Genomic DNA, 24,070 nt, shown 5'->3' with positions numbered 1-24,070 from the left:
AGTGAGTGACAGTGGGGATGATGGGTGGTATTTACTTGGCGAGTCTCCCTGGCTGCTCTGTGGAAGTTAGGGAAAACAGGAGACCAGGTGGGAGGCTGTTGCAGGAATTATTGTCAGAACTGGTGGTTTCAGAGGAGAGCTAAGTGGGGGATATTTTGCAGGTAATGTCAGAGCTGATGAGATTCGATTTGTAGGGGGCTAAAAACAGAAAAGAACTTGGTGGTATAGCAGGTTCTGCATTGGACTGCTAACTGCAAGATCAACAGTGTGTAACCCCCAGGCGCTCTGTGGGAGAAGATGGAGATTCTGCTGTAGCGATTTACTTAGGAGTCTACCCTGTCTATCCAGCAGAGTCGTTATGAGTCTGAATCCACTCTATGGCAATGAGTTTGGCATTTCGGAAGGAAAAGAGGAGGGAAGGATGATTTCTAATTTGTGGCCTTGAGCTACTCAGTCTCAAGGAAGTTCGAGAGAGGGAGAGGAGGGGGGGTGTACCAAGAGTGCTCTTTTGGGACATTTTAATTTTAAGAGATCCTATTAGACACTGATTGGCGATTCGGAGTAGGCAGCTGTCCACAGTTCTGGAGAGAGACGCTCTCTGGAAATGTCAAGTGCATAGACGCATGCATTTAAAGCCTTGGAACTAGATGAGCTCACCCTGGGGCAAAAGAAGGGAAGAGCTCATGGCCCTAGCCTAGCTTCAGGAGCCAGTGATTCAGTGGTGATGAGATGAGGCAAAGATGAGATGGAAACTGAGCAAGGAATGTCTTTCAAGGAAGTGTATTAATTTCGTAGGCCCCTCAGGAGGCAGCACCATAGTAAACCCTAGGAGGCCTGAGTATTTGAAAGCAAAGATAGACCATTACTGATGATCTGGTCCCAACCCAATCTGCAGAGGAAGACCTAGCTACCACTTAGAGAGGTGGAAGACCACCACAAGCAGATCTGCTCATTCCCTGAACCAGCAATTCTCAATGGAAGTGGTGCTGGTTCCATAAAGGGCATTTTAAAATGAGTAGGGCCACTTTTGGGGAGCCATTGTGTATATGAGGCTCTGCTGCAGTACTATACAAAAGCTTCCTTAGAAACATGGAGAAATCAGTCCCTGCTGATGATTCCCAATCCAGTGCTGTCTGTCTGTCTGTCTGTTTATCTATCTAGACAGCTTTGTTTTTTCAAGGTTATAGGAAGGGGAGAGGGAAAGATGGAAATTTAGTTTTGTTTCAGCAGTAATCATCAGTCTGCCCCCTACCCCCCATTGTGATTCTGTGATTTTGTGAGCAAACTAAAGAGGTCAGAACCTACAGAATTAAAGAAATGGAAGAGTTTGTAATGATCCAGATGATCCATTAGCTTCCCCCGTCCAAAGACGATGTATTTCAGAGCTTTTTGCCTAAAAGGATCCTGCTCTGATTCTTCTGTGGGCTCTGTGTTCCATCACAAGTTCCAACTTTTATTTGAACTAAAAGTCTTTTCTAGGCATTTCATGTAAGTTACTTTATCTGAGTATTCATTGGAAGGATCTCATTTTCAATTTGCAAGTTGAATTTTTTGTACAGATTATTAATTGAGATTGCACTTTTCTTAAAAAAGCATATCCGTTGTATGTTTCTGTGATGTAAATTTGGAAAATATTTTTTTTTCATTAATGTCAAGCATGCTCAATTTGAAAATTGAAAATAAAACCAATCTTAATTATACAGTATAGTTCTAAGACACAGGCAGAGTTAACATTTTGGCCTTTGGCATATTTTGTGATTACTATACATCTTGGGCTGCTGACTGCAAGATCTGCAGTTTGAACTTCAGCCACTCTGAGGGAGAAAGATGAGGGCCTCTACTCCTGTGAGTTATAGTCTCGGAAACCCACCAGAGAACATTTCGACCCTGTTCTGTAGGGCCCCTATGAGCCAGCATCAACTCAGTAGCTGAGAGTTTGGTTTGGTGTGTATACAGTGTTGCTATGAGTTGGAACCCATTTGAAGACAGTGAGTTTGGTTTGGATTTATTATACAATGTTTATTTTCTTTAAAAAAAATAGTCTTTGTATTTTAGAGCAGTTTTAGCTCTGTAGAAAATAGTGCAGGCAAGAGAGAGCTCAGTACAGCTATTTTAAAATGCCAGTACCTGGACCCAGTTTACTGTTATGTGCTGTCGAGTCGATTCTGATTCACTCAGCCTCCCACATGCTGCAGGGTGGAATACTGCCCAGTTCTGTACTGGGCCCCATCCCCAGTCAGTGTGAAGCTCAACATAAACCAGGTTGCTGCTGTGTCAGTTGCCGTGAGTCACCTCCATTCACTGGGTCCCCACATACAAATGAATTAAATGCTGCCTGGTCCAGCTGCAGATTAGATCACTGGAATCCTTAAGGCTTTCACTGGATGGTTTCTGGGAGTAGAACACTAGGCCTTTCTTCCTAGTCTATCTTAGCTGTAAGTTCTGCTGAAACCTCTTCAGCATCATATCAACACACTGCCAAAACGTGTGGCTGCACATGAAATACGCTGGCTGGGAATCTAAGGGTCTCTAGCGTGGAAGTGAGCAACCTATCATCCTCAATAAAAGCTATATTCACTACAGTCCAGTCAATGACAAGCCTACAGGGCAGACTTAAGTTAATAAGGTATCAATGTGGGTTTATCAACAGTAACCAATGTTAACACAGGAACACAACAGAAACAATGTGCATGGGTGTGGTGAGGGGCCCGGGCTTGGTGTGTTTAAAAACTCTTTAGGTGATTGATTCCAAAGTGAGGAAAAGGTTGGGAGCCCCTACCTTAAGCCTGTTGTTTACTGTTTTTGGAAGGAAACTTCATTGCAATTAAACACATTGTGGTTGAAAGTAAACAGGCAATCCAGAGGGGAAATTTATCGTAAACAAGTGGACTCTATTAAATATACAATTATGTTACTGGAATGTAGGTCATCTGAATTAACTGACACATTTGAATTTGGGTTAAAATCTTTAGGTAGCGGGAAATGGTTTGTTATCAATTAGAGCAGAATTATATATGTTTTTCTTGTAATATCACTTTCCCTCCTACTTTTTTTGAATATTTCAGCCTCATATTATATGATAAAGCACCTACTTGTAAGATGTGGAAATTATATTTTCTTTTCTTCGTATAGTCTATTTCTATCACTAGCTACTGTTCTCTACCCAGGGCTCTGCGCTCTGAAATGTTTGCTCTGTTGTACATTTGGTTCCAAAACACTGATTGTGTGTCTCCAGTTGAGTGGTCATCTTGTTTAGGAAGACACCATATTTCCAAAATGATCAGTTTCTGACACAGTTCACCTGTTTAATTCTTAGTTTCGTCAGGGGAAGAACAGGAGATTGCTTACACCTGATGGATATAGGGAATCCATAAACTAAGGATTGCATGCTAGTGATTGCTCATCATTTTTTCTTTGTGGACAGGCTTGTTGTATAAAAGCAGTTCTGTCTAACACCGACAGTATCCTACAGTGATAACACTATGATAGTAAGATATTTCACAAATGTCTAATGAAATTTTTAATGTCACTTTGCTTTCTAAATTTTTACCAAAATAATTGTTTTCCTTTAAGCATAGTCATTAACGGTTTATTTCATTTGTGCATTATTTATTTACTCTGTATTATCTGCTTACGATTTTATATAAATTGATAACAGTCTTAATGTGTAGGCATTTTTATGAGCTCTCACTGGAAATATAGCTTACTGTTTAGTTGGGCTGGTTTCTTTAATCATTGAAATGTGAGCTTGGAAATGTTCTCTGTGTATATTTACTGTTAAAGTAGTGGGTCAGGATTAGGTGTGGTTGAAGAGTGCTTAACTAACTCTGTTGGTGCTATCAGCAGCCTTTTCTACAGATCAGTGTACTTCCAGCACTCTGTTCAGGCAGGGTAATCAGGCTGACTCTTGGGGAGGGTGATGGAAAAGGATAAGATGAGCTAACATGCTCTCTGGGCCTCAGCCCCTGGGGCATCTGGTCCGGCCTCACTTCTAGGCAGGGATCTGGACAGTGTTTTGCTGGTGGTTCTTCTTCGTTGATGGTTCTGGCAATCCATCCTCTCTGTACCTGCTTCTCAGTTATCTTTCTTCTACACAGGTAACTAAAACGGTCCAGACCCCTATGTTAGTATTTTATACACCCTATTTGCTGCATGGTCCCACCTAGTCATTTGGTGGGAGTTATAGAGACATAGGTGGTGGTGGTGGTTGATGCCATCGAGTTGGTCCTGACCCATAGCAACCTTATGCACATTTCAGTCAAAAAGTAGTTATATATTAGGAAAACACCCCAGCCCAGTCCAGATCAAGTCTGTAAGTCTGATACTAGTCCATAAATCCCACTTCAGACGCACACAGCCACAAGCAATGATGCACAAATGCAGGAAAATCACTGGCCGGTGAGTGAAAAGTCTTTTGGATCCAATGCCAGTAGATGCATCTCCAGGGGTCTGGCAGGTCTCTGTGTGGCTTACTGGCATGAAGGTGAAGGCAGAAAGAGAGAGAGTGGAAAATCCCAGGATTCTCCATATGAGAAGGCCATGGCCACATGGAAGCTTCATCAGGCTGTGACCCCTTTGGGGGTCGAACAACCCTTTCACAGGGGTCACCCGATTCATAGCAGTAGCAAAATGACAGTTTTGAAGTGGCAGCGAAAATACTTTTATGATTGGGGGGGCGGGGTCACCACAACATAAGGAACTGTATTAAAGGGTCGTGGCATTAGGAAGGTTGAGAACCACTTCTGTATCCTGATCGACAGGCTAGACTCCACCCCTTCACTTTCATATCTCCAAGGTGACACGAAAGCATGTCATTACCACAAATATTCTGAAGATGTCCTGTGCAACAGATTTACCCATTGCAATGTGTCTTTTGGTCTCTTGACTGCTGCTTCCATGAGCGTTTATTGTGGAACCAAATATGACAACATCTTTGATGTTGCCTATTGGTCCAGTTGTGAGGATTTGGGTCTTCCTTACATTGCGTTGAAATCCATACTGAGGGCTACAGTCCTTGATCTTTATCAGCAAGTGCTTAAATTTTTCCTTACTTTCAGTAGGCAAGGATGTGTCATTTGCATGCCACAGGTTAATAGGCCTTCCTCCAATCCTGATGCCTTACTCTTCTTCATTTAATCCAGCTTCTCTGATGATTTACTCAGCATGTACATTGAACAAATATGGTGAGAGGATATGACCTTGATGTACACCTTTCCTGATTTTAAACCCTGTAGTATTCCTGTGTTCTGTTCTATTCTGCTTCTTGATCCCTGTGCAAGTTCTGAATGAGCACAACGAAGTTCTGAATGAACCACAAAAAGTTCTGTAATTCCCATTCTTCTCAAGGTTATCCACAGTTTATTATGGATCCTACAGTCAAATGCTTTTCCATAGTCAATGAAACACAAATAAACATCCTTCTGGTATTCTTTGCTTTGAGCCAAGATCCATCTGACAGCAGCAAGGATGTCCCTTGTTCCATTCCCTTTTCTGAATCCTGTCTGAACTTTTGGCAGTTCCCTGTCAACTTGGGTAGAAGAGCCATATTAAGAACCATCATTTCACCACAAAGTTTAAAACAAAAACTAGCCAAAACTAACTTAAGATGTTAGGAATAAAGGTAGTAGTGATGTTTGGAAGTGCCTTGATAGTGCTGGTAGTGTTCTAGAAGGCTCTATGGTTGTTCTGTGGATTAAGCCCTGGACTGCTAAATACAAGGCTGGCGGTTCAAGCCCATGAACTGTCAGTCCCATGAGGGAAGTCAGCTTCTGTAAAGACTCACAGCCTTGCAAACCCTATGGAGCACACTTGCTCTCTCCCATTGGGTGGCTATAAGTTGGAATCGACTCCACAGCCATGGGTTTGGTTGGTGTTGATTTAAAGTAGATTATTAAGCAGAAATTAAAAATGAGCAAAATACAGCTACATGTAAGAAAAATCACATGCAGGAAGACACTCCTAAAGGTCAACAAACACACCTTGAACTATTTACAGGCTTTTTTTTTTTTGGGTTGTTGTTTTGTTTTCTTTCGTTGCTTTGTTTTGCTCTGTCTTGTTTTTTTGTGCATATTATTATCTCTGCATGTCTATCTGGATAAGATAGGTGAGGTAAACACGCTGGAAGAGAAAACCACAGGACCGATGGTTGGGGAGGTGGGGGGACATGGAGAGAGGGAGGCATGGGAAAGGAAGTGGGTGTTAACAAACCCAGGGACAAGGGAACAACAAATGATCCAAAATCGATGGCGGAGGACGGTGTAGGAGGCCTGGTAGGGCGTGATCAAGGGCAATGTAACTGAGAGGAATTACCTGAAACCCAAATGAAGGCTGAACATAATAGTGGGACAAGAGGAAAGTAAAAGGAAATAGAGGAAAGAACTAGGTGGCAAAGGGCATTTATAGAGATCTAAGTACAGACATACAAATATTAAACATATTTATATGTGATGATGACGAAATAGCTGTATGGGCATACAGTATATTTAGGTCTAGTATTAAGGTAGCAGATGGACATTGGGCTTCTACTCAAGTACTCCCTCCCTCAATACAAGAACACTTTGTTCTATTAAACTGGCATTCTCTGATGATCACCTTCCCTACATGGTCACCGAATATAAAGTGGGTGCATAAGCAAATGTGAAAAAAGCTGATGGTGCCTGGTTATCAAAAGATACAGCGTCAAGCATCTTAAAGGCTTGAAGATAAACAAGTGGCCATCTAATTGAGAAGGAACAAAGCCTACATGGAAGAAGCACACCAGCCTGTGTGATCACGAGGTGTTGATGGGATCAGGTACCAGGCATTATAAACAAAAAATCATATTATTGTGAATGAGGGGGAGTGCGGAGTGGAGACCCAAAACCCATGTGTAGGCAACTGGACATCCCCTTACAGAAGGGTCGTGGCGAGGAGACAGGCCAGTCAGGGTGCAGTGTAGCAATGATGAAACATACAACTTTCCTCTAGTTTTTTAATGCTTTCTTGCTGCTACTATCGTGATCCCAATTCTACCTTACAAATCCGGCTAGACCAGAGGATGTACACTGGTACAGATAAGAGCTGGAAATACAGGGAATCCAGGACAGATAAACCCCTCGGGGCCAATAATGAGAATAGTGATACCAGGAGAGTAAGGGGAAAGTGAGATAGAAAGGGGGAACTGATCATAATGATCTACATATAACCTCCTCCCTAGAGGATGGACAACAAAAAACTGTGTGGAGACATCGGAGAGCGTAAGACATGAAAAAATAATAATTTATAAATTAGCAAGGGTTGGTGAGGGAGGGAGGGTGGGGGAGAGGGGAAAAATGAGGAGCTGATACCAAGGGCTCAAGTAGAAAGAAAATGTTTTGAGATTGATGAAGGCAACAAACATACAAATGTGCTTGACATAATAGATGTATGTATGGATTGTGATAAGAGTTGTAAGAGCCCCAAGTAAGATGATTTAAAAAAAGAACAATCACATACATAGTGTTGATACTATTTTGGTAAAGTTGAAAAAGAATCATGGCTAAGCTGCTGTTCACAGTCATATAGTACCTAATTTGTCTGCCAGGACCTATTCCGTAAAATAGAGCCACTATGAATATTATGCAATAATAGGTTTAGTCTAGGAATTAAACCTTAATTGTCAGAGAAACTGGGGGTGGGGTGAGGGTGAAGGGTGAGGAGTTTGGGAGGGAGGAGGAGGAGGAGGACGAGGAGGAGTTTCCAGCTATGGTTCTTGCAGCATTGGAGGGAGTGGCCAAATCGTGGTTTACAGAAGGCTGTGGGGAGAACAGCCTCAAACAACTGCTAAAATGGGCCACAGAGATGGGAGTGGCGCAAAGTGCCTGTTGGTGGTAGCATGGCGGTTTCTGTTGGTTTGCAGGGTTAGCAATTGGAGAGAAGTTAGTTGTGAAACAGGAGCTTGTGGACAAGCTGGAACCCTCAGGCAGCACCTCTTTTTCCATATGCCACCACTTCTAACCTTGCTGACCTTTAAAGAACAGTAATTGCTTCACTTCTGCCCTTTATATTTTTGTAAAATCAGTGATGAGAATCCTGGGAATTTCCAGTTCAACCAAATAGATACTTTAAAAATGCACCAATGGTAGCCCTATAGCTCTGTCAATATGCAAGAAAACATTGAATTATATACTAACATGGGTTAGTTTTATGGTATGTGATTTATACCTCAATAAAACTGTTAAAAACCACCACTGGTTGAAAACCAAAGAAAAGCTTTGAAAGAATGAGTACAAATTTAGGATAATGATTACCTTTGGGAAAAGTGGGATTGTGAAAAGGAGTCTTTGGGTATAAGGGAATTTTTTTCTCTTGATAGTAGTAGTAGTAGTTCCAGAAGAATTTGCTTTATTTTTATGGAGCCTTCTGTAAACATTCCAAACCCACGGATTTTCGGTCTATGGGGGTAGAAGATGACAAAATATCCTGGGATTAGTGCACTTTATAAAGTTAAAGGGTACAGTTTGATATAATCTCCATTTTCCAGGTGGTTAATAATTAGGAAGATGTTAATTAACATGGGAGATGTGTCACTTCTTGAGATCTGCAAGTTTTAGAGTAGTAATTGCTTTTTATCAGTTTATATCTATGCTGCTATGAATTGTTAATCTTTAGAAAGCTGGAGGGCATCGTCTGTTTATTAATAAGGTCTCCAGATCTACCTGACAGGCCTGTGAATAGTTTTGAAAACAGATTAAAGGGATATATCCATCTCTTTTCACTGTTTATATTTTAATTTTAAATTTGAACTCAAATTTCTTAGATAACATTTAAAAATAGGTATCTTTTTTCAGATTCTTTAAAGCCTGTGATATGAAAACATTCTTATCTAAAATAATTGGGAAAATGCCCTGATTTGCTCTCTATTTACATGGAAGTCGCTTTTTATTTGAATGTTTGTTATAGTTCTTCTTAGTCTCTTTGTAATGAGGAAGCAATTGCCCAAATAAAGAGAGCTGTGCAGCACTTTTGCCTGGGGCTGTAGTTTTACCAAAGCTAGGGAATGGATGTGAAGATTTTTATGAAAGTTCAAAAGCAGAATATCTTATCATGAACCATTTGTATGTAAATACTAGGGCAATTGGGGGGGGGCGGGGGGCTGTAGTTATGTAGCGGTCTATCTTCTCTTCATATAAAGTGTAGAGAATGATTTTTGAATGAGACAATTTAACTCCTAAGTTTACAACAGCCCCCAAACAGATTATTTGTCTACAGATTGAATTTATAATCTAAAGCGTCATTAGTATTACTTATAGTGCCTCTGAGTAATTTGTAGAACTTAAGAGATGTGTTTGTGACATGAGATTCCTAGGCTTTTATTATGAGAGCAATTCTACTCTTTTGTATTTCTCCATTAACCAAATATTTTTTGTTACTTTTTATACCTGGTTTATTAATTACGTATGTGTCTGTTAAATCTTATTCAACAAATATTTTGAGTTCAGTAAATATTTTGAGTGCCTTCTGTGTGTCCCAATTCTTGCAGTAAACCTGACCATTCTGAAATAAATAAAAGAAGATTATAGTCTTGTAGGGAAGATAGGTATAAAAAATAGTTGCAATATAGTATGATAAATGATATAAAGGAATTATGAAGTATGCTTGTACAAGATAAATTTTAAGCACAAAGGAAGTAATGATGAAGTTGGCCCGAGCATATAAATGGACATTTTATTAAAGAAAAAAAAGACAATTCTTTGAAGAGGATTAGGAGTTGACTAGGCAGAAAAGGAGTATTAACAAGAATGCTTTCCCACATAAAGGAATAGAACAGCATGGGCAAAGGAATGGAAGAAGGAAATGATTTGCTTTCCTTGGATAATAAAAAGGAGCCCTGCTGGCATAGTAGTTACTCTTTGAGCTGATAACTGCCAAGTCTGTACTTCGAAACCACCAGCCACTCCTTGGGAGAAAGATGAGGCTTTCTACGAGTCTTGGAAACTCACAGGGGCAGTCCAACCCTGCCCTATAGGGTCGTTATGAGTTGGAATTGACTTGATGGCAGTGAGTTTTAATTGATAATAAAAGTGCATTGCCATCAAGATTCTAATGTATAGTGACGCTATAGGACAGAGTAGAACTGCTTACACTCTTGTGGTTTTCAAGACTAAACTTCACAGAAGTAGACAGCCTCATTTTTCTACCATGGAGTGGGTTGTGGGTAGAAGCGCAAAGTTTGTTAGTCTGGGTCGACTAGAGAAACAAATCCAGAGACACTCATATGTGTAATAGAGAACTTTATATCAAGTAGTAATTGTATATTAAGAAACATCCCAGCCCAGTCCAGATCAAGTCCATAAGTCCGATTTTAGCCCATATGTCTGATACCAGTCTATAAATTCCTCTTCAGACTCATGCCCACATGCAATGGTGCTGAATGCAGGAAGATCAAAGGCCAGTGGGTAGATAGTCTTGTGGATCCAGTGGCGGTGGAAGCATCTCAGCTCCTCTATCCAATTTACAAATTCTGACATCACCCATGCCTCCCATGACACACTCTTTTGGGCTTGATAATTTGTTGCAGTGACCTTAGAGAACTCAGACCATATTCACAGTTAATGAGTTTCTTTAGGAAAGATAGCAGGTTACAGTTCAGGTTCCGGAATCCTCAGAAAACAGTCCTTTGATTAGGTCAGCCTTTTCTTAGCCATGTGTACAGACAGGTCACCCTTTTAAGCCCTTGACCCTAAGCTTGGCCTCTGTACTACTCAGGTAGGTTCTTTTAGCTCCAATGCTAAGTGCCCAGATGCCCCCATTCTGCCAGTAAGCCTTGACCTGGAGATGCTCAGCTTTCTCAGTCCATGGCCAGAAAGTCTACAGCTGTATCTCCTGGCAATCTCCTGCTGGTTTCCTGGTTCTGCTACCTCTCTTGCTGCCATTTCTCAGCTGCTAAGTCTTGCCATTTCTCATGTTAATAGCTCTGTTTCTGCCTTTTGGGTTCAGACAGTTCTCAGTGCAGGGATCCTGGGTCCAAAGGACGTGCTCCCTTCCAAACTCTTCTTGGTGGTTGTGAGGTCCACCTCTCTGCTCTCTTAACACTTCACTGACTGGTTACAAATTTATGCAGCTTGTTAGCCTGAAAGCAATATAGATCTTTATAGGAGCGAGCTACACAGAATAGTTTTGGCTAGAAATGGTCAGCAAAGTGTTAAGCATAGCAGGATGCACACCTGACCAATCCCCTTTTTAGAGTTCTGTATAGTTTTTTGGTATGCTTCCACCCCCATGAGGGTGATATGAACATTAATTACATTGTTAGCAAGCTAGCCAATCCTGTTGGTGGGTCACAGGTACTTCATTTGTATAGTCTCACCCAATCTTTTGGTAGGAGTTACCTAAGATCATGGCTAAAAATATTAAAAAGAGTATTCAGTCTTTGAGGGCATGTGCAGCCAGGTGGCCTTCTAGTGAATTTTCTGAATATCTTGTTTTATTTCTCTGGTGAGTCTTACCCAAATCCAATAAGAAGTATTAGTAACGGTGCAGATTCCCCCATTGCTGAGCTAATGTAAAATTGGGGCCTATTTTGTTGTCTAATACAACTTTAACAAGAGACTAATCATTTTGTTGTAGCCAGCTACCTGTCTGCAATGTCAGCAGCACTTGTCTGTCAGAGTTTCAGAAAGTTGAGTCATATTAGCAGATAACCTGCAAATAGGTTTTCCCAGTCAAGGGCCATCGTGTCAGTGTAAAAACCCTCAAAGAATTCCCTACTATAGTTCATGTTTCTCAGAGAGGTCATTTGCTAGGCTATATAAAAGGGTCTACACCACTCTTATGACAAGTTAAGATTTTTAATAACTTAAAAATACTTAAGTTATTTAACCATAGTTAAATACTTAAGTTATTTAACCATAGTTCTCAGTGATAAGAACTTTAGCTTTTTTTGTTATTAAAGACATTAGGCTTGGTGTTCAACGCAGAAATTTATTTATTTATTTTCTTTGTGTGTGTGTGTGTGTGAGAAATTTATTTTAATGAGTCACTGTGTTAGTCCGGGTAACTAGAAAAACAAATCCATGGGCACACATATGTGTATAAGAAAGAGATTTATATACAAGAGCAAATGAACATTGAGAGAACATCCCAGCCCAGTCCAGATCAAGTCCACAAGTCCAATATTAGCCCATATTTCCGATATCAATCTATAAGGTTCTCTTCAGACTCACGAAGCACATGCAATGACGCCGAATGCAGAAGATCACAGGCCAGTGGGTAGAAAGTGTTCGGATCCAGTGGCATTGGAAACATCTCAGTGCTGGCAGGGGTCTCTCTGTGGCTTCTCCGGCTTCTGAGGTCTGGTTGTGTCCATGTGGCTTGTCTTCTGCAATGTCTCCCAGGGAGTAGCAGAGAGAGAGAGAGAGAGAGAGAGATCTTCGCCTCTAAGGAGGAAGTACCAGATTTCCCAGAATTCTCAGGAGAAGGTCATGCCCACAGAAGTCTCATTGGCTATCTCCAGATTGGCAGCCTAGACTCCACCCCTACACTCTTAATCCTTAAATTGATGCCATATTAGGGGACTACCACAGTCACTGAACCACTGCCTTTGACGGGGAATACATAAATAGTAAATTAATTCTTCAACCTTGTGATCAAAGAAAATTTTGTTATCTTAATAATGAGAAAGTTAATTCTTCACTACTTAACATTATTTCAATGATGGGTTAATGCATTAACTTTAAGCTTTAAATAAAATAACTTCTGTTTATTAACCCATCAAGCACCGCCAGACATAAAACTTTGACTACTCAATCAGTTCCTTTTTAAAAAAAAACTTTAAAATTTTGTTTTTTTGTGGCATATATATGTATATACATGAGTCTACTGATGAGTGTGTGCATATATGCCACAAAAAAGATATATATATCTTTGTATCCTCTCTCTAGCATAAAAAGTGAAAGTATAGAAACTTGAATATTAACTCTGTTTAATATCTGCCAAGTTACCTAAAGAGCTTGGAAATACTTTAAGCCTGTATACAACAAATCTTAATTACTATTAGTGTTTGTTGAAATAATCTGTATTTTCAAAACTCAAGCCATTACCATTTCATTTCAGGCATGTTTCATTGTAATTTGTTTTGGCTTCTTAAAATCCCTCTACAATACAGAGAACTTGTTTACAGTTATTTTATAATGGCAAATCACCCAATTTCTGATAATTATAGTAATTCTTTTGTCTTAAAGGGTCTTTTGACCTAGTTGGAAGGAGTCATCAGAGACTAGGTGATGAGGAGGCCTGATCCTGCCTCTTACTCCTTCCCTTTTGATTTAGGGTCAAAGAAAGAATTGGTCCATTTATTTTTATATGTTTAAGTTGGTCTTAGTTTTTTTTTGTTTTGGTCTGAGTCTTTTGAAAGACAAAAGTCCAATGCTTAACTCATAGTGCCACCAGGGCTTGTCACATGGGGAGATAGTGGCTACAAATTGCCCACAACAGACAAAGGGATCAAATTATAGATATAAAAAAAGGTGAAATAAAATCACATGGAACCAAAAATAGTTGAAAATCAAAGATAAGGAGAAAAAATCTTAAAAAGAGCTAGAAAACAAAAAGATATTATATTAAAAAGAGCAATAAGACTAGCCACAGATTTTTTTTCAGCAGAAGTCAGGAGAAAATGGACTGATACTTTCAAAATGTAAAACAAGAAGATAAATTGCTGAAGTAGCATTTTCTACTCAGCAAAAGTATCCTTCAGAAGTAAAGATAAAATTATCATCTTTTCAGATCAATAAAAATAGAAAGAATTAATCATCACCTAAGACCTGTACTAAGTGAAGTACTAAAATTTTTTCTTTGATCAGAAGAGAAACAATCTTGGATTATAATTTTAAGATGCAGGAATGAATGACAAAAACAAAACAAATCACTGCCATTGAGTCAATCACCAAAGAGTGGGTAAATATGATAATGATGGTAAATGAATATTGAAATGTAAAATAACAATAATAATGTCTTGTGTGGTATAATACATACATAGAATTAAAAATCAGTTATACTGTATAAGTTGTTAATATGTAAATAGAGTTGGTGTGAAAAGGTAACATTATTTTGGAAAATTAGTGTAAAATTTTCTTGATAATATGGTAAACCAAGATTACATGTGGTAACTTCTAGGGTAGTCATCATGAAATTATACATAGAATATACAACTAAAATAAGTATCTTAATTTCTTAGCGCTTATTATAAATACCCCAAGATGGTAGCTTTAACAAATGAATGTTTTTCACAGCTTAGGAGACTAGAAGCTTGAAGTCAGGGCACTAGATCTAGGGGAAGTTTTTCTCTCTGCTCTGGGGAAAAATCCATGTCACAACTTTTCTAGCATTTTCTTGCTTTTCGTGAGAGATAACTTTCTGGTATCTAATTTTACTCCACTCCTGCTTGCTTTCTTGCTTGCTTTTACTTAATCTGTTTCTTTTAGATCTTGAAAGTGATAATATTACAAAGAAAACGTGGATGCCCAAGTGGGGGTTTCTTCCACAGGTATAAAAACCCAAAATGAAACTCAGTGCCATTGCGTTAATTCCAGTTCACGGTGACAGGGGAAGACAATATAGTACTGCCCCGTAGGGTGTCTGAGGTGGTAAATCTTGATGGGAACAGAAAGTCTCATCTTTCTCCTGAGGTGTGGCTGAGGGATTCAAACTGTTGACCTTTGGTTAGCCCAATGTGTAATCCTCTGCCACCAGGGCACCTTTACCACAGGTATAGGATTTAGGATTTACATACATTTCATGAGATCCCATTTAACCCATAATGTATGAAATAGTAGTAAAAGGAACACAACATGGGGAAAGGAAGCAAACAGCGATGTGATAGACACAAGTCCAGTGCATCAGCAGTAATCGTAAATATAAACAAAGGAAACTTATTAAAAGCCAAAGATTGATGACTGGATGTTAGAGCTTGAATTATGACCCCCTCAAGATATGTGTTGCAAATCCTAGCCTTTCTGCCTGTGGTTATAATTTCATTTGGGAATGTGCTGCTTTTATTTGTTAATGACATAGGATTAGTGTAAGGTGTGCTTTGAGTCAATCTTTTACAAAATATAAAAGGAGCAGATTAAGGAAGCAGAGGTTGGGCAAGATAGATGCTGAGATACATGGAGATTTCCAAGGAACCAGGAAGCAGAAGCTAACGAGACAAGGACCTTCTTCCAGAGAGCTCTGTATTCAAACTTCTGGCCTCCTAAGCTGTTTGTTAAAGCCATCCATCCTTGCACTTGTGTTATTTCTGTTCTAGGAGTAATAGATACCTAAAATACTAGATTTAAAAAACAAAAACAACCACACACATACAAAACAAACTTGAGAGACTTATTACAACTCTGAACTGCTTTCAAGAATTAGCAAAAGTTGAAAGTAAAAAGGTAGAAGAAGATAACATCATTGAAACACTAAGCCGTGAAAGCTGCATTGCCTATATTAATAAAGTAGACTTTTAGGTGCTGTGGAGTTGGTTCCAACTCATATCCACCCCGTGTACAACAGAATGAAAGGCTGTCTGCTCCTGCACCATCTTCTCAATCATCGTTTTGTTTTGAGCCCTTGTTTCAGCCACTATGTCAATCTATCTCATCAAAGATTGCCTTCTTTTTTGCTGACCCTCGACTCTTCCAAGCATGATATCTTCCAGGGACTGCTTTCTTCTGATAACATATCTAAGGAAGGTCTCAAAAGCTTTGCTCCATCCTTGTCATTAAAGTTAATTTTACTTTGAGGAGGCAGCTCTTCCTCAGTTCTATTTTGAGTATCTTCCAACCAGATGGGCTCATCTTCTGACACTGTGCCAGCAATGTCCTGCTGTGGAATCCTGTGGTCCCACCCCCTCTTTTTAGTTCTGCCCCCCTCCCCAAGTGGATTGCCAAGTTCTCTTTCCTAGCGTGTCTTAGTGTGGAAGCTTTGCTGAAATCGGTCCACCATAGGTGACCCCACTGGTATTTGAACTACTGGTAGCATAGCTTCCAGCCTTACACTAACACACAAGCCACCGTACTACATTAGGGCAGAAAAACTTTATCAGAGATAGAGACAGGCATTCCCTATAGAAAAAGTGTTCAGCTCACTATGCAAACACAACAGTGCTACATTTTTATGCCCCTAAAAACATGCCCCCAAATACATAAAGCTAAACTAGATGAAACTAGCAATCCACAGTCATCATGGGAGATGATGACATACTTTTTAAATTAAGGAATTGCGTATACAGCTATAAAGCATCTCAGAGAATTGAAGCAATGAGAGATGTACTAGTAAAAGATGAAGAGAACTCTTCGAGAACGCAGGACTAGCAGATACAAGGAGCAGCTGCTAGCCTGAGGCCTGAAATCCAACCCTCTCCCTACCCCTTAGGACTGAGGTGGAACCTTATCCAGAGGTCCTGGCTAAGACTTAACTGCACTGCAGAGAAGTCCTGGCAGGTTTATGCCAGTGAATGTCTGCCCACCGGAATTTACCAGGAACCTGCCCTCGAGTCCCAAGCAAGGCTCTTTATGAGGTGTGTCTCACTGAAGTCAGTGTGCTGGAGTTGGGTAACTGCTGGGTGTTCTTGGATACCAGGTCTTTGCTTTACAGATAAGCCCCCAGAGCCTCCATACTTGCAGTGTATGACCCTGTAGGGCAGAGTAGGACTGCCCCCCTTGGGAATTCGGAGACTTCAAATCTTTATAAGAGCAGACCGCCTCATCATTCTCTTGCAGAGCAGCTGGTAGGTTTGAACCTTTGACCTTACCTTTAGTAGCTCAGTGTGTAGCCCAATATACAACCAGGACTTCTTACAGATGGGGTAGATGTTAGCAATTACTTTAAAATGGATGAGACAGCAAGAGCAGAAAGGGCATTCTTTAACAAATATTTTAATATTGATGTGCCCAGGTAGTGTTCTAAACTTTTGGGAAAAAAACAGCAACAGTAAAAATTCCTGCTTTTAGGAAGCTTACCATCTAATGTGGGGAGGATGACAGCAAGCAAAATAAAGTGCTCAGTGCAGTTTAAAGAGAAACATAAAATATATTTATGGCAAGATTCAGAAGTGGTGAATTTGGTCGGTGGGAAATAGTATTAAAACAGTGGGTGTCATTGATTTACTTTATCTCTAGAAGGTACAACACATGAGGGCAGAGATTATGTATGTTTTTTTCACTGTTATTTCCCCATAGTGCATAATGGTGCCTGACACATAAGTAGGTAGTCAAAAGAAATGTATGAATGAATCAATAGTATGGGATCTCAGGGGGTATGGAAAGAAGGAGGAATGTTAAGAGAAGAAAAGGTAGGGAAAAAGAAAAGAAAGCAGAGAAAAATGGAGAGTTTACTGTTCCATTGGCATTGTATTTTGAAATTAATTTACAAATTATTTCAGTATTATCCTGCATTAAATTGGTGTGTGTACGTGTATTGTGGTTGTTTTTATACTATCGAGAGAAACCATTTTAACTGAGTTGTAATTTCATTGATTCTCATGACTTTTAAAGTTATAGTCTTGGCAGTGACTCTTCTCATAGGTTAATTGGGCTGATCCTATAAGTGCAGTGGTTCTCAACCTTCCTAATGCTGGGACCCTTTAATACAGTTCCTCATATGGTGGTGACCCCCCAATCATAAAATTATTTTTGTTGCTACTTCATCACTGTAATTTTGCTCCTGTTATGAATCGGGCGACCTCTGTGAAAGGGTCGTTCAACCCCCAAAGGGTGGCCGGCCCACAGGTTGAGAACCGCTGCTATAGTAGGCGTTTTCCTGTGGCCTTTTGACTAAGTTTAGACTCATGATGATGATCTTGTTTGCTTGAAATCACATAAGCGACAATTTAGGCATGACCTGTTCCCTAGACTGGATTGTCTAGAGAACAAAATCAATGACACTCAGATGTATGTAGGAAAGAACTTTATGTCAAGAAGTAATTTTAGATCAAGAAGACAGTCCAGTCTAACTCAAGTCCATAGGTCTGATGCTAGCAGGGGCCCTCTGTAGACTCACATAGCTGCAGGCCAATGAAACAGAAAGGTGAAGTTGGGAGCAGGGATCCACCTTGTGGGTGGAAAGTATCATGGATGCAAGGACAGTGGAAACATGGCAGGGGTACTTACAGCTCTCCAGGTCCATGGCCCACGTGGGGCTACCCCTTGAGGCAGGCACAGAGTCCCAGTGAAGTTCTATTGAAGAGGAAGGTGAAGGGTGAGAGTAGTTCTCAGTGTCTGTATAAAAGATACCCTAAAAAAGACTACACCCTCAAGGAGGCATCATAGTCTGTGACCTGATAGATAGGTTGGACTTCACCCCTACATTTTTACAAAGGTGCAGGTTGACATAACATCTAACTGCCACAGTAAGTATGGGGGGAAAAAAGGTCTTTTGTTTGCTGAGTCTTATGCTCTGTATTTGAAGATTCCACTGTCATGCACAACTTAGCCATAGCTCAAGAAAATTTTAACTGGCTGCTTAATAAGGGGCATTTATTTGTTGAAAAGACTGTGATACAGATGTTTAGGACCATATAGACTTAGTTGGAAGTTTTTGTGTATTTGAAGAACTTTGCATATTAACAAGGAAAGGAGACTTGACTCATTGCTGTCCAGTCGGTTCTGATTCATGGTGACCATATAGGGCATGGCAGAACCGGCCCTGTGGCTTTCCGAGACACTTTACGGGAGCAGAAATCCTCATCTTTCACAAGTAAAAAAAAATTAAAAAGTAAAGATGTCATTTTTGAGGATAGGTGTACTGTAGTCCTCAAAAATGACATTTTTCTTTTTTAAAAGAACTTTTAAATTAGGTGAAGGTTTACAGACGAGATGACCAATTTTACATTAAAAATATGTTCACATTTTGTATTAACTCATTGATGGAAATCCCCTCAATGTGCTATCACTAATCTCAATTCCTCCCTGAGCTTTCTGTTTTCTGGCCTCCTTTTTCCCTAACTCTTTGAACTTTGTTTTGGGTAAGTGGGCCCCTGTGCTCTTAGATGGTTGATTATTCTACCATACGGGCCAGTTCAGTTCCAGGCTAGAAGAATAAGGGCCACCGCCTCAGGGACCCACCTTTCTCGTTTCAGCCAGTAAGCCTGGTCTCTTGAAATTTTGCTTCTAACAAGAAAGGAGTTTAAAATCAAACTCACGGTCATGGAATTGATTCTGACTCATAGCAACCCTATAGCACAGACTAGAAGTGAACCCCTGTAGGTTTCTGAGACAATAACTCTTTTTCAGAGTAAAAAAAAGCTTTCATTTTCTTCCTCAGAGCAATTGGTGGTTTTGAGCTGCTGAATGTGTAGCCACTAGGCCACCAGGGCTCATGAAGAAAGAGCACAGAAAATAAAAAATCTAAACTTTCCCCGAAAATTAACATCTGGAAAACAGCCATTGTTTTATATATAATATATATGTATAACAATTGGTTTTAATTTTTTTTGACTTTTAAAATATGTTAAGTCACAAGTTTAAATAGGTGGGTATGATATGTGCACTCCCCCCCCCCCCACACACACACACAGAATCTTGCATACTTCGTCCTTAACTTTCTCCTCATCACAATGCAGTGTGGACATGTGTGTGTGTGTCTTAACTATTTAGTATGGATTTTCCAGAATATTTTAAAGCCAGCCCCTTATTGGCTGTCATAGTAGTTTGCTCCTGTAGTGGAGGATACAGTTAGCAATCTTGCACACCTACTTTTGCACAGTTACTTTCTTAGGGCTGAGTCCTAGGATAGCTACTCATTCAGCGTCCAAAGTTTTGTCATGTTCCCTTTAGAATGGCCGTGCTAATTTAAGAGTGCATTTCTTTAGGTTCTTGCCAGCACTTGGTATTTCCAGTCTTTCCCTGAGATTTCATGCTTGGGCCATTGAAGTTACTTCTTTTTAATTAGCTGCCAGCCTTTTGTCCTTTTTGGTAGTAGGTTCTTCAGCCCCTTTCTTCAGACATCTGTGCATTTCTTTTGAAAAAGAAATGTCTGACCTCACGCTTAGAAAATCCCTCCCCATCACAAGATTATTAAATACCCTTCCTAGATTTTTTCTTTGTTTTACATTTTCATTTTAAGAGTCGTAATAGAGCTAAACATTTTAATATCAAGACATCATTTTGAGAAGGACTAAGGTATGCCTTACCCAGCCATGGTATTTTTAGTTAGCTCAGAGTCACGTGAAAGTTGCACAGTGAAAAAGGAAGACCGTAGAATTGATATATTTGAATTATGGTGTTGGTGAAGAATACTGAAAGTACCTTGAACTGCCAGTAGAACAAACAAGTCTTACCCTAGGGGAGGTACAGCCAGAATCTCTGCTCCTTGGATCTGCGGTGGCAGAATCTAGTCTCTCAAACATTGGATATGTAGGAGAGAAGAGTACCTGGAAAAGGACCTCATGCTTGGTAAAGTAGGTCAAAACAGAGTTAGACCTTTAATGAAATGGATTGACACAGTAGCTCCCACGGTGTGTGCAGACATAGGAGAGGATCTGAGGGTGCCACAGAAGTGGGCATATTGCACTCTGTTGCACAGAGGGTTGCTGCCGCTTGGAATCCACTGGACAGCACCTAACAACAACAACCAAAACGTGCTGCCAGTGAGTCAGTGTCGACTCATAGAGACGCTACAGGGGTCCTCAGACTGCGGCCCGCCGAGGACGTTTATCCGGCCCGCCAGGTGTTTTTGCCCCGTTTGCTTTTTTACTTCAAAATAAGCTATGTGCAGTGTGCATAGGGATTTGTTCATTGTTTTTTTTAAACTATAGTCCGGCCCTCCAACGGCTTTGAGGGACAGTGAACTGGCCCTCTGTTTACAAAGTTTGAGGACCCCTGCGTATAGAACTTAGAACTGTCAGTTTCTGAGACTGTAACTATGGGAATAGAGAGCTCTCATCTTTGTCTTACAAGGGGGACTGGTGGTTTCAAACAACTGACCTGGTGATTAGCAGCTCAACATGTAACCACTGTGCCATCAGGTCTCCTGTGGGATGATACGATGACTAATAAAAGTAGCTCTTTTGCCACTAAAGATACAATTGAAACAATATGTAATCTTCATTTTTCTAGCCCAGGAGTCCTCAAACTTTTTAAACAGGGCCCAGTTCACTGTCCCTCAGACCCGTTGGAGAGCCCGACTATAGTTTTTTAAAAAAAACACCTATGAACAAATTCCTATGCACGCTGCACATACCTTATTTTGAAAGTAAAAAAACAAACGGGGCAAGAACACCCGGCGGGCTGGATAAATGTCCTCGGCCGGCTGCATGTGGCCCACGGGCCATAGTTTGAGGATGCCTGCTCTAGCCATTGTTTTCCAATCCTTCTCACATCAAAATGTTTATAGGCCATGATGGGTAAGTGGAGAAGGACTTGAGGTGAGATCTACTGATCAGGAATCTAGGTCGTAGTCGGGCTGGGGGTGGGGAGAGGGGGATAGGGGGAAATCCCTGCTTCAGCACACCTGTAGACAGTGTGTGTTGTATAAGGAACTCTAGTGGTGGTGTTAGGTAAATGTTGGACCACTAACTGCTCAGTTCAAATCCACCAGTAATTCCTCAGGAGAAAAATGAGGCTGTTCATTTCTATAAAGATTTAGAAAGCATGGAAAACCCTACATAGGGTCCATATATAAGTCAAAATCAATTTCATGACAGTGGGTTTGGGCTTTGTTCTTTTTGCATCATGTTGCATACGTGCTAGGGGGCGCTGACACATAATGCACTAGCATTAAAGTCTTTTCATGATAGTCATTTTTAACTTAACATGGATTTAATATCTGAGAACCAGATTTCTTTTCTTTTTTCTAAATCATTTTATTGGGGGCTCTTACAGCTCTTATAACATTCCACATATCATTTATATCAAGCATATTTATACATAAGTTGCCATCATCATTTCTAAAACATTTTCTACTTGAGCCCTTGGTATAAGCTCCTCTTTTTTCCCCTCCCTCCTCTACCCTTCCACCCTTGTGAATCCTTGACCAATTATAATTGTTGTTATTATTTCATATCTTACACTGTCCGTTGTCTCCCTTTACCCACTTTTCTGTTATTTGTCGTCTTCTGGGGGTGGGGGGTGGGTGTGGGCTATATATCCAACTGTGTGATGGGGAACCAGATTTCTTAAAATAACTATTTTATCCACTTTCTCACTTATCCAACCACTCCAGTCTGAATTTTCTTAAATTTCCAGCTGAAATGCCTTTGTTAGATTATTGTGATCTCAGTGTTGTTCAATACAAGGAGCGTTTTTCTGGGCTTAATGTATTTGGTTTCTCAGTTGTATTCATCTAATTTCAGCATGCCTTCCCTTCTCTGGTTTCTAGGATGATGGATGCCCTTGGCTTTTCTTCCACTGACTTGATGATGCTTCTTGATCTCCTCTACTCAGTGTCTAGAGATGGAATTTCCTTAGTTCTTGATCCTAGACCATCTTATCTTATCTGTGTGACTGTATTAGTCTGGGTACTTTGGAGAAACAAATCCACAGCAACTCATGTATAAGAGAGTTTTATGTAAAGAAAATGTGCATCATGAAAACATCCCAACCCAATGCTGCCCAAGCCCACAAGTCCAACATTAACCCATTAACCCAACACCAGTCCACAAAGTCCTCCACCTCACAAAACAGAGGCAATGATGCTGACTGCAGGAGGAAAGCTGAGTTAGTGAACGAACAAGCATCTCAGCACTATCAGGGGTCTCCACATGGCTGCTCCAGCACCCAGGGCTGCATCGGGATAGGTCCATGTAGCTTCTCCTACAAGGGGGATGTCTTGTAGGAAGTCAATCTTGCAAGCTGAAGCAGGGAACTGCTAGGCAGCTGCACCCGGTGCAACCATCACAAAACAAGAGACCCGAGAACTAAAAAGGCGAGGCTTATCACCCGTTTATCCCTCTGCCTTTCAATTAGCCCCACATGTGATTATCAGCCAGGCTGGCACAATTAACTAACTCAGTGACCATTAAAGATATGGCTAGTTTTCAGGATTTACACCTACCCCCTTCTCATTTTGATATCTAGTCTTAATGTAGATGATCTTAACCATTTGCATAGTTTAATTTGCCAAGAGTGCCTCAGTTTATTTTTTTGAACTCAGTTCTCTGCTGAGCTTTGCGCCAGAGCTGCCTCCCTGATGTCTGTTGGAGAGTCTCACTGTCTCCTCCCACTTACCATGGCAGAAGTACCGTGTTTCCCCGAAAGTAAGACATCCCCCGAAAATAAGACCTACTTACAGTTTTGCCTCTCGCTGAAATATAAGGCATCCCCCGAAAATAAGACCACCGAATATAAGGCCTTCTGGATAATAAGGTCCCTGGAAGCTACCATAACTCTGGACTCTGGACCATAGTGGCAGGCGCAGCCGCGCAGCTCACTATTGGCCGCAGCGCAGCCTGAGCAGACAGGAAGCACGAGTAAATGTACCATAGATTATGAGTAAATGTACCATAGATTGTTGTACATGGAAATAATGGTAGTAACAAATTCTTGATATTGTAGGATTCACAGTTTGTCTGGTTATGCTGGTTTGTGATGACAACTACTGCCGTACCATATACAGGTAATAAATTTTCCTTTTTTTGTTCAACAGTAACTGTATACCGTATTCTTCATGGAAAAATAAGACATCCCCTGAAAATAAGACCTAGCGCATCATTGGGAGCAAAATTAATATAAGACACTGTCTTATTTTGGGGGAAACAGGGTAGAACCAACAGTCTTCCTTTCCTCGCCTTCCACATCTCAGAAAACAGCACCTCGGCCTCCCCGATGCTCAAGACACATCTTTGAGGTCATTGAAAAGAAATACACCTTTTATTTTAGAATATTTTTAAAAATTAGATTTGCGGAAACAGCAAAAATATTACCAAGTTCCCATTCACCTGGCGCTCATTTCTCTTGTTAGTATCACTAACGAATCAAGGTTGATACATTGTTATTAACCCATACTTTATTCAGATTCCCTTGTTGTTACCCCGTGAGTTAGTTAATTGTGCCAGCCTGGCCGATAATCACATGTGGTGCTGGTTGAAAGGCGGAGGGATAAATGGGTGGTGAAGCCTCGCCTTTCTAGTTCT

General features: G+C 40.5%; 1 protein-coding gene and 1 long non-coding RNA gene across 2 annotated transcripts in view; both read left to right on the top strand.

The window, feature by feature from the left end:
• Window positions 1-24,070, top strand: part of CAMTA1 (calmodulin binding transcription activator 1) — a 1,095,522-nt gene that overhangs the window by 44,390 nt on the left and 1,027,062 nt on the right. The gene's annotated exons all lie outside the window — the stretch shown is intronic.
• LOC123522673 overlaps window positions 23,514-24,070 on the top strand; it is an 11,445-nt gene continuing 10,888 nt past the window's right edge. Inside the window, exon 1 of the long non-coding RNA XR_006680909.1 lies at window positions 23,514-23,553. This is a non-coding gene — a long non-coding RNA (uncharacterized LOC123522673). The remainder of the gene's footprint in view (window positions 23,554-24,070) is intronic.

This window comes from Echinops telfairi, unplaced genomic scaffold, assembly GCF_000313985.2.
Source record: "Echinops telfairi isolate 266 unplaced genomic scaffold, ASM31398v2 ScPeMD7_7457;HRSCAF=8495, whole genome shotgun sequence".
Taxonomy (NCBI): Eukaryota; Metazoa; Chordata; class Mammalia; order Afrosoricida; family Tenrecidae; genus Echinops; species Echinops telfairi.
The sequence above is the reverse complement of the archived record's forward strand: the minus strand, read 5'-3'. Positions and strand labels throughout refer to the sequence as shown.